At 31.7% G+C, this 9,875-nt stretch overlaps 1 pseudogene; it reads right to left on the reverse strand.

Annotated features, from left to right (window-relative positions):
- Positions 1–2,575: 2,575 nt before the first annotated feature.
- Positions 2,576–5,528, reverse strand: LOC133824399 (probable leucine-rich repeat receptor-like protein kinase At1g35710; annotated as a pseudogene).
- Positions 5,529–9,875: the final 4,347 nt, after the last annotated feature.

Genomic DNA, 9,875 nt, shown 5'->3' on the forward strand with positions numbered 1-9,875 from the left:
GAAAAAGTCAAGTGTAGAGTAGTATACATGCATTAACTATTTTTAGTTTCTATTTCTAATGTATCTCACAATGTCCTTTGGGGAATTTGATGAAGAAAATGAGCTCCTATCACTTAATAAATAATAAACTAAGATGCAAATTTATAAGATAAAAAAATGATATGTATGACTTTATTATTTTTAAATAAATATGATTTAACTATTTAAATTGTGTCATAAAATATCATATTTTTATTTATTTATTTATTTTGTTTAAGTTATGTTTGTTCTTATTTTTTAATTTCGCAGTGACAACAAGATATTATATATTTAATATAATATTAATATTATACATGAATTCTAAATTTAAGTTTGTTGCTAGTTGATAGTAGAATATATTATATTATATATTTAATATGATATTATTCTAATATGTGAAGTTTAAGCTTAAGTTTAATTAAATTTTATTTAAGTTAAACATACGGTTTTATTATTTTTAAATAATTATCATTCTAAAATATCTAAAAAATATGCTATTTTAATTTGTTTAATTATTTATTTATTTTATTTTATTTAAATTTAAATTATGTTTACAATCTACCGTTAAATATAAGAATATTATGTTAAAGTTAAAGGGAAAAAAATCGTTAAAACTAAGAATTTTTGTTATCTACACACTTTTTATATATAAGAGTTATATGGTATATTATATATATATATATATACTAGGCTTAATTTTATTTAGAAAATATATTAATTTATGTTTATTATTTTTTTAATTATCATATAAATTTTAAATAAATACAAAATGTCATATATTATAAAATAATGAATAAACATATTAAAAAAAATTAAACCAAAATATTGTTTTTAGTTTAATTTTTTTTAAATAAAAAATTGTCAAACTAAGAATCTGTTAGATGCACACTTTTTGTATATAAAGATATGGTGCATTCTAGTTTTAAAATTAAATAATTTTTTTTTCCAAATTTTCCTCTAGAAATAATACTAATGAATTTCATTGTAATAAAATATTAAGAAAAATCTAATTTAAAACTAGGAATTTAAAAAGTTTATTTGATCAAAAAGTTACATGTACATGATCGAACTACCAAAATAGAATGGGATAGAAATCAGAGAACTAAATGCTTCACTTTGTAGTGAAAAGTGAGTTAATAGTTTTTGTGAATCTAATTCATTGAAATTCCGTCTAGTAAAATAGAAGAATTATAAATCTCCAAAATAATAGATAGGAATACCGCAAATAAAGCCATTGCGATACCCATCAAAGGAGTAGTTCCCCACCCAGGAGCTACTTTACCATATTCTGAATTCAATGGTTTCAATAAACTCCCTGCGCACCAGTTCGTCTTGAACCAGATCTAGAACTACCCTCAACAGTTTGTGTAGCCATAAATCCTATTTTCTATTCATTGAGATCTGTTGACTTTGTATACCATTCCATTGTAAATAAATGATCTTAGCATAGATCTATTGTGGTCTTTTAATTATATAATAATGGAAACAGCAACCCTAGTTGCCATATTTATATTTGGTTTACTTGTAAGTTTTACTGGGTACGCCTTATATACTATACTGCTTTTGGGCAACCCTCTCAACAACTAAGAGATCCATTCGAGGAACACGAGGACTAGTTGAAGTAATGAGCCTTCCAATATCGGGAGGCTCATTACTTTCAATTGAGATAATGAAAAATTATTTAATTTTTTAGTTGGGACTTTAGGCGGTTCTCGAAAAAAGATAGCGAAAAAAATGATTCCTAGAGTTGAGACTAAAAGGAATGTATAAACCAATGCTTCCATAGATTCGATCGTGGTTTACAATTATAGCTTCCATACCTATTTATTTGAGATCGTCTCCCGGATAAAGAAAGAACAAACCCAGAGTCAAAGAAAAGACATCAATTCAAATCAAGATTTATCTGGTATTCTATATCAAATCCCAAAACTAAAGACAAAAAATAACAAAACAATATTCTATCAGACTACTTGTCTTCTTGTAGTTGGATCTCCAAGTTTTTTGAATGCTTCAAATTCTACTTGAGCATCCAAATCTGGGTCAATACTAGCAAAAACATCATATATTGTTGACTAACTTTTTTGCTAACAATTAATTAAACTAAAACTTAAAGAAAAAGATTAAACACGACTTTTTACGTTGTTCAGGTTGTGAATAAACCCTAGTCCACGAGTTACCTGTATTAGGATTATAAGAACTTGCAAAGCTCAAGTTCTCTTGGGTTGCAGGCAGCGTATAAGCTCACTCTTTAAATAAGAATTGAGATCCTTTCACTACAAAAAAGATTGCTTTTGTCGATGAGTTTTTGCGCCAGAAAAATCAGATTTACGCCAGAAAAAGGCCCTCTGGGCTTTGCTGATGTGTTTTTGCATGGACAAAGGCTAACTGTGAAAGTCAGTCGTTAATGGGACTTTTGTCAGCGTAAAACAAACAGCGAGGACAAAAGTATATTTTACTGACTCAAAGCTACGCCGAGAAAAGTAATATTTTTTAATATAAAATTAAAATAAATTATAAAAATATTTAAATATTTATGTATGCATAAATATGCCGAATCTAAACGGAAAATAAATTTTTGTTTACTTATTTTGAAATTCATAAAAATTGAAAAAGTGGAGATGATATTATAAATTCCAAAGTAGAGCATGGTGATAAGTTGCAAGAAACATCTTTGAATTTAATGAATTCAACTACTCTTATTTTCAATTTCTAGTAAATTTTCAGCTGGGAACATTAGCTGTCCAAGTGAAATATCACTAAAACGCTTGGCTAACAATCGTTTGCGAGCAAGAAGTTGTTGGGAAACTAGCTTCATTGTTGGTCGATACATTGGTTTGACATTTAGGCATGCAAATCCCAGCGTAGTAATATGAACAATATCACTTTCAACAATCCCATTTCTTGGCGGTGATGGGCGATGGTCTATTATTTCAGTCAGCAACATATTTTGAATTGACGATGATGAAGATGACAAAGATGACAAAAATTCTCCAGGGTGCTTACCCATTAGCGTTTCTAGTACCACTACACCAAAGCTATAAACGTCACATTTTTCTGTTATGGCCATGGTGTAGGCAAATTCTACATGTCAATCACAACAAGATGAAGTATCCTTGAGTTAAAGATTCGAATTTCTTTCCAAAGCAATGATTTAATTTCACTTCAATACATGTAAGTGTAAATAATATTAATTTGGCAAGGGAATGAAATGGAATGTAAAAAAAAGTTACCGGGAGCAATATAGCCATATGTACCGGCAATCATGGTTCGATTGGAAGTATCGGGATCAAGTAATCTTGCGGTTCCATAATCAGACACAAAAGCCTCAAATTCTGAGTTCAATAAGATGTTGGTGCTCTTTACATCACGATGAACAATTGGAGGAGTGCAATCATGATGCATGTAAGACAATGCATAAGCTATGCCTTTGATGACATTAATTCTCTTACTCCAATCTAATTCCACAGCTTCTAAATCATCGCTTAGAACACAAAACAAGCTTCCTCTTTCCATATACTCGTAAATAAAAAACATGCTTCTTTTGTTCAAACAGAATCCATAGAGTCTTATGATATTTTTGTGACGAATTTTAGTCAACGTTTCTACCTCATTCTCAAAACTCTTTCTGAATGATACTTCTTCTGCCTCTGAACTGTGAAGCTTCTTCAAGGCAACTACTTTTCCACTAGGTAGTTGTGCTCTGTATACACTACCGTAACCACCTGTTCCAACGCAATATCGAATGTCAAAATCTTCCGTTGCTTTTAGGATATCTTCAAATGCAATTTTCCCATCATAATTCCATACCGACAATATATCACCATTTTTTGAAGCTCGTTTAGTAGGTTGGACTTGTCTAGTTTTGAAAAGACACTTATCGGCCAACAGGAATAAAATGATCAAACAAAAGACCGAGAAGGCAAAGAAGGCCAAGACGACGCAAATAATGATCGCAACTTGAGGGGTAGACTTGGTAGACTTGCGGGTAGACTTGGGGGCAATGAAGGGGGTAGACTTGGGGCAATGAAGGGGGTAGACTTGGGGGTAGAAAGAAATGATGTCAAGCTCTTTGCCGCCGGTTGGACACTTTAAAGAGTTGTAAGAAAGATCCAAATACTTTAAGTTTGTCATGCGGGCAAATTCAGAAGGTATGATCCCTGATATGTTGTTATATGATAAGTCCAAGGAATTCAGCTTTCTGAGCTTTACAATATTTGAATCCATGGAACCATATATTCTATTTGAACCTAGCCGAAGAACTTCAATTGATTGTAAAGCCGTAAGAATTGGCATAATTGGACAACTGAGGTTGTTGGAACTAACATCCAGAATGTTAAGTTCTTCAAATTTGCAATTTCTAATGGAATGCAACCAATCAATTGATTTTGGCTAAGGCCCAACTCCACCAAATTGGTTAGATTACCCAAAGCCGGAGGTATGGAACCATTGATTTTGTTGTGGGAAAATGATAGGGAAGTCAATCTGTTCAGGTGGAATATACTGGATGGGAGGTGTCCTTGGAGCCTGCTGTCAGACAGGTCAAGAGAAACCATGTTCTTCAGCTTTCCTAAATCAATTGGAATAGACCCATTAATTTGATTAGATGACATATGTAGATGAGTGAGGTTGGAAAAAAGAGCAACAGTTGAAGGAATTGGACAACTGAGGCTGTTGGAACTAACATCCAGAAATGTCAAGTTCTTCAAATTTGCAATTTCTAATGGAATGCAACCAATCAATTGATTTTGGCTAAGGTCCAACTCCACCAAATTGGTTAGATCACCCAAAGCCGGAGGTATGAAACCATTGATTTTGTTTCCAGACAGGTCAAGAGAAACCATGTTCTTCAGCTTTCCTAAATCAATTGGAATAGACCCACTAATTTGATTAGATGACATATCTAGATAAGTGAGGTTGGAAAAAAGAGCAACAGTTGAAGGAATTGGACCGCTAAAATGGTTATGGCTCAAATTTAATGCAATAAGATTCTTTAAACTACCCAATTCTCTTGGAATAGAAACATTTAGGTAATTATAAGAAAGATCAAACACCATCAACCTGGAGAGGTTGGCAATTGAAAGAGGTAATTGGCCTGTTAGACAATTTTTGGAAAGGTGAAGGTGGGTGAGCTTTGAAAGAGTACCTATGTGGGATGGAATAACTCCATAAAGCCTGGCACAGGAAAGATTCAGATGGACTAAGTTTGGAAAGCAAGACCAGTTGAATTTCTCCAATAACCAGAGTTCTGGTTTTGCAGAATACATATAATCACAATATTCACAATATTCACAATAATAATGACAAAGAGTAATTTGAGTAATCTGTCCAGCGGGGTCGCAAGTGATACCAGACCAAGTGCAATATTGGGTTGCATTGTAGACAGAGTCGTGGCTGCACCACCCACTTAGCAGCAATGAACGCACATTGGCTTGAACTAGGGCATTGGCTGCATAGACTAGTCCTACAATAATGAGTATTAAAGTGGAGGATTTCATGGTTTACAGATATGAGTGAGTGACTGCTTCCACGGTCAGCTTGAAGACGTTCTTATATAGTACTTTGCGACAGTGACACAAGAATAATTGAACCCCGTGGTAAACACGGCCACACTGTCATTCTTATTGACTTCTAATTTATATATTTTACTTTATCTCATATGATATGATGAGTTTTTTAATCAACATCATAATAAAATATTGACTGGACATGGGGCATGCAATCAACATCAACAGCCAGCCTAAAGTTCATTTCATTACAAGCTTAAAGTACTGAAGCCAATTTTTCCATTTTCAAAATTAACTTTGCATTGAATGATGATGATTTTAATTGGATAATCAATTGACAAAAAAGTGTGCAAGCTAATAAATAGAGAGAAAATGTTATTTGACACGGCAGGGGCTACTTCCACACGGTATCACTGGAATTTGTACATTAATTCTACGTTGTCTTCAATGACTCCAACGTGAAAGATAAGATTCTCTTCAATGACTCCAACGTGATTGAAGGGCTCGGGCAATACTACTTTTCAATCTTCATCAACCATTACTGCAACTAACTAAATTGAAATATAGCAAACTAAATGACTACTTGGCCCCAATGAAGCTTTCGAGTTGACTGGCTTTAAATTCCACGCTATCACGTTTCCGATGAAGTTCCAGGATCTTTCCATGTTCTTTCTTCGTAGATGCAAAACCACATACATACATACATATATGTGTGCTCACTACAAGAAATACCTACTTGAATATAAGCTTTTTTACAAAGTGTTATAATTTAATAGCTAATACTAAAAAGCGGGAGAGTGAAAATCTGAATATATGATGAAATAACTAGTTCAAGTTTATCTTTTTGAACTGTTACCTTTCAAGCGGGAGAGTGAAAAAAAAGGCGGTACCTTTTGAGGAAAGCCTGCTAAATACTAAAATGTTAAAAAAAATAATTATCTTTTTGAAAAGTCTCATTTAGACTCTCATTTAGTTTCCTTTGTAGCCTTCCATTTGGTCATCTGTCAAAGTCCCTTTCTTTCTCCTCCAATCGACCATCATTCTTTCTCTCTTGGTATCTATCAATCTCTCTACTTGGGTAAGTAAGATCTCTCAATGTCTCATATTTGTGAAATGTAGGGGTTTACTTTATATATGTATTTAGAAATCTGTGTGGGTTACCTTTGTTTTCCTTGCCCTTTTTTTGGAGGTTAAGCATGTTGCTTTTCCCATGGTGTTGGCTCAATTAATGGTGCAGCAAACATAAGAATGAACATACCTGATTACTGTAATGCTTAATAATGATTTCTTTATTATGCTTATCTATTATTTTCAATTCTTGTTCTCTCCTTACACGTGCACAGAGGTCATCTATTATTTTCGTCTTGTAGTAGTAGTCGTATATAAACATCTTATTATTTAATGTTTTTTTAACTAAGAATGAATGTACATTTTTTTTAAAAGGAAAAGAATGAATGTACATAATTTTAAAGGAAAAGAATGAATATACATTTGAGTATCACATATATTAGTACTCTTAATTCTTTCGTTTTTCTCATCTGACCTATTGAAGACCTATAAAAGTCTTCAATACTTCACTGCCTCATTCTCTCTTCCTCTGCCACTTCAATCTGTATGTTACTCTCCCTAACTTTCATATAAATATTCATATTGCATAATGCATAACCAATATGTTTGTTCCATGTTACTCCAAAAACAAATCAATTCTGTTAATTTCAAACAAGTGGCAGGGATAGTTTGATTGGGACTTGTTTAACGTTATTAGTTTCACACTCATTTGGGGTACCTTGTTATCCTCTTAGATATTATTATTATTATTATTACTTTTTTAGATAAAGACATTATTATTACTTCAAAATTGGTGTATTATGGGTATGGTATAATCTGAACTATGAATTAGTGCTTCTCATTGGGACATGTACAATACTTTTTATAAATATTATTGAATTATACAACATATCGGTGGTGGTAGTTAGGTAATAACACCAAATGTGACATATGGCTGATATTTTTCTCTATTTAGAAGAAGCACTTTTAAAATTTATTTAATATTGAATTGAGTAATATACTGAGTGGTGATATACACAAATATTTTCTCCAGTACAAGTTCCATGCTTCTGTCCAAGTTATTGAACATAGATTTAATAAGTTTGCTAGCTATTGATGAAAAAAGTATTAAAATTTAATGATAGTGCTTAGTGCATGGAACCTCATGCCAATAATCATATTTTATTGCATATATATTATATCTTTTCAAGCTCATATCTCAGATTGAGTTTGTTTATTATTGTGTTTAGATACTTAGGAGTTGTGGGGCTAGTCTATTTATTATATATATATTATATAAATATATATATAAGACCGTGCTATTATTTTGATCATTTCTCCAAGTTTCATTGTAATTTCTTTAGTTCAGTTTGATTTTTTTTTGTGCATATCCAAAATGAATTGCATATTTCATAGGCCTCCTGGAGTAATATACCCTTCAATGGTGGCATTGGAGGTAGTGACTGGAAGCTTGGTCGAATTTGGTTTTGAGGATATGTAAACATAACTTTTTTATTAGAGTTTAAATTGCAATTTATTAATTTGTTAGTTATGCTTAATTTTTGGTCCTGTAGTGTTGGTTGATAATTTTACATATTAGATTTCTTTTACTCTTACATTTGATACTTAAATGGTTGAAACCAAACTGGAGTATTGTAAATAAGGTTAATCATATTACCACTGTCAAATACACTTAATTAAATAGATAATAATGTTCCTCTCTAATTTTCTGTGACATTACTGCATAGATTGCTGATATTTGATTTATAGGGAATGCCTCAATTTAAGACCCAACTAAATGGAACTAAATAATGGAGCAATATATAGTAGGCATAATCTGACATGAGGAAAATTAATATAAGCTTATATAATGGCTTGTATTGAGGTGAAAAGAGAAATATATTTATATTGTGGCTGTCATTTGTGTTTGAAAGAAATGAAAAAAAATCAAGAGTATTTTCTAATGACAAATATTATTAGAGAGTGTATACATATATGGTTTGTTAATCTATACATTTATGTTTATAGAAATTTATTTTGATTAGCTCTGTGTTTTCCCGTGTTTATTTTTAGTGAAGAATGTATTGCTTTTCCTTTTGTTTTATCCTTTTGGCCGTCTTTGCCTAAGTTTGACTTGTATTTTTTTTAACTTTGTTTGCTTTTTTGCTGGTATTTAATTATATGATATTGTACTGGATGAATGAGATGCTACCTCTAGGTTTTTGCTTCTCTACTTTTGAAAGTCATCTGGCAAATTTTGCTTTGTGACAACTATTATTTTTTAATGTGATTTCTTTACCCCCTTATTGCAATCTTTACTTATTACTTTTTTTTTTGTGTTGCATGAGATGAGAATGCAAGGATGCATGCAATATTGATTCCACATAGTTGGGGAGAATCATTTTCTTGTTGTTTTAAGCTCACTTCAAGTCTTCTACATCCATCGGCTTTTAAGCAAGCTAATCGCCTACAATATGGTTCAAGAACTGCATCACAATATCATTAAGTCAGTATGTGGCAATTTAGTAATACCACAATAGGCTTGTAGACATTTTTTTGGACAATTATTTGCATCATTTGCATACAATTACCAAAGACAATGTAGTACTTGTAAGCTTATATTAGGCTAAATATTGTAATTTTTTTAAAGTGATTACTTGAGACCAAAGAATGCTCCTCCTTCTTCCTAATAGATTCAAGATGGCAATGTATATTTGCTTCAATTCAATGTCTTATGTGTTAGTGCAATAAAGGTTAGTTCTTGATGAAATTGAATTTTGATGGTCATTATAGTTGCTTTATTGCAACGCCCATGGGAGATAATGGTGATATATTAGGAGTTAACTGATTTTTTATTTGAAAATAATAAATTGGAAATATTATTATAAGATTATATGATTTAAAAATGAAGATTGCAAACTAATATTGTTTTGGGGTTTAGATTTCTGGTTGTCTTCTTAATGTTTTAATATATTGTTTGTTAGGTTTTAAAGGAGCTTTGAGATTGTGGAGTTAGACTTCGATACAGATCCTAAGGTAACTTGTTCTGTCTTTCTTTTTAGTTTCAATATTGTTAAAATTAAAAGAAATATGTTGACACAAAAAGATGCAATGTGTATATATTCAGTCTCCTTTTGAGTCAAACTTCTATTAGCACTCATAGCTTGCAAATTACTTATCCTTTTTGGTATTTTGCTTAAACACAGTCTTAGCTATATTGTATGCGCGCTAGAGACAGTGGTATGCTCGCTGAGATGGTTAGAGACAGTGGTTGTCACCAGCTTAGAAAGTTTACATTAGTATATA

Source organism: Humulus lupulus, chromosome 3 (genome assembly GCF_963169125.1).
Source record: "Humulus lupulus chromosome 3, drHumLupu1.1, whole genome shotgun sequence".
Lineage (NCBI taxonomy): Eukaryota > Viridiplantae > Streptophyta > Magnoliopsida > Rosales > Cannabaceae > Humulus > Humulus lupulus.